Source organism: Mauremys mutica, unplaced genomic scaffold (genome assembly GCF_020497125.1).
Source record: "Mauremys mutica isolate MM-2020 ecotype Southern unplaced genomic scaffold, ASM2049712v1 Super-Scaffold_100099, whole genome shotgun sequence".
In the NCBI taxonomy this organism is placed as follows: domain Eukaryota; kingdom Metazoa; phylum Chordata; order Testudines; family Geoemydidae; genus Mauremys; species Mauremys mutica.
In genome coordinates, this window is record NW_025423266.1 from 631,314 (window position 1) to 633,146 (window position 1,833).

The 1,833-nt window shown below is 45.9% G+C and overlaps 1 non-coding gene across 1 annotated transcript; it reads right to left on the minus strand.

The window, feature by feature from the left end:
* Positions 1 to 316: 316 nt before the first annotated feature.
* Positions 317 to 389, minus strand: TRNAK-UUU. The gene has a single exon. It is a non-coding gene; the product is annotated as a tRNA-Lys (tRNA).
* Positions 390 to 1,833: the final 1,444 nt, after the last annotated feature.

The following is a 1,833-nucleotide window of genomic DNA, read 5'->3' on the forward strand; positions in this document are numbered from 1 at the left end:
GATTGCAGGATTCAAAGTCCCGAGTGCTGCCCTTACACCATGGGGCCAATAGGGAACCCCGAGACCTCTGCTGAGCTCTGGTGTGGATGACCCTGTGGGGGCAGCCCTGCATTTGCTCACCAAGTTGGCCTGCAACAGTTAGGCCTCTGGGAGCTGAAGCATTCTTAATCGAGACTGAGAGGCCAGTGGGCATGTGAGGAAGTTGCCCCTTCAGTGCCAGGCCCTTCCTAGTGAAAAGCCAAGTCCTGGGAAAAAAAGGTCAAATAACATGCTGCAGAAACACCTTCTTTCATGTTGAGGGGAATAGTTCCCACTTCACCTGACCAGGGACTTGAACCCTGGACCCTCAGATTAAAAGTCTGATGCTCTAACCACTGAGCTAGCCAGGCTCACATGTAAGCAAAGCAAATTTCATCCAGAAGAGAACCTAGTCATGAAAATGGGGGCAGGAAACAATACAGAAAACCTGCTACTCTCCCTCTCTTAGCAGTCCTAGCCCCAGCCTGCTCCTCCATCCCGCCCCCTGAGGCCTTACTCTTTTTTTAGTTAAATATCAAATCCAGGAGAAAACACAGTTATACAAAGCAAAATGAAATCACAAACAGAAATGTCATTGGAAATACAAAAATAAAAAAGGGAAATGAAATTCCCATCGCTTTATCGTGTCGGGGCCATTCCTGTATTGAGAGCACCCGTGAAGGTCCCTGTCTGCTTACGAGAAACCTGGAGGAACTCATACCACAACCTGAACATGCAACTCAACTGCTCCCAGGTGCTGCAGTAAAACCCTTTCCCTGCTGTGACGTTGCACTCCATAGGATTTTATGAAAATATGCTAATGAGTGTGAATATAAAGTGACTGTACTATGCTTCATGCAAAAGGTCTCTTGTAAGGTATCATTACACAGCTTATAATCTACGGTGTGTGTTCATCCTATTTGTATGAACCGATCATTCCTGTATCTGAAACTAGAAATATGAACTATAACTCTGAGGTCCTGTTGTAATGATGCAAAGTGTGGGCCTTTAATAGTGGTTTGGACTCTTGACGGCTCCCATTAACCAGGACAATTGACTGGAGATGGCTCTGTCCTGCACCATCCCTGAGTCAGGCCAGGAAGAATGAAGGCTTGGGGGTCTCACAGGACATGTGACCATGTCACCAGGTACAGGAATCCATCTTAAACCTGGGGCTCTTCCTCAGGAGAGAGACAAAGAATTCCTGCCTTGTACCAAAGCTGTATAAGGGGGTGGAACTGAACAAACATGGCTGCAGTCATGAGACATCCCCTAGCTACCACCTGAGCTGGAACACGGACTATACGAGGTGAAAAGATTGGGCCCAGACAAGAAATAAGTCTAATCTGCAAAAGAAGTTTATTGAAAGATCTCTGAGGGTGAGATTTGATCTGTATTGAGTTTCATATTGTATTAGGCTTGGACTTGCATGTTTTTGTTTTATTTTGCTCTGTGAAGAATACAAGCTTCATAGAGAAGGAAAAGATAATGCCTTAGAAAAGTCTCTGTGTGCATGTGTGTGTGAGATGGGTGGGAGGGTGTCTAGAAACCACTCTCCTCTAGTTTCTTTTCTCTGATTTCCTGTAGAAAATCTGAAGCAGGGAGCAAAACCCATTGCCTTCTCGGAGGCTTGAACTCAGGACTTTCAGATTATGAGCCTGACACACTGCCAACTGCACTAAGAAGGCTTAGAAAAGTTTTTGGCTCAATGTATATAGGACCCTTCTACAGCAGTGACTGGGGCAGGGAAGGAGCCAGAGATGTGCTGGAAGAAGCAGGGAGCTCTGGTGACCAGATACTTTTCACAGCAGCTTT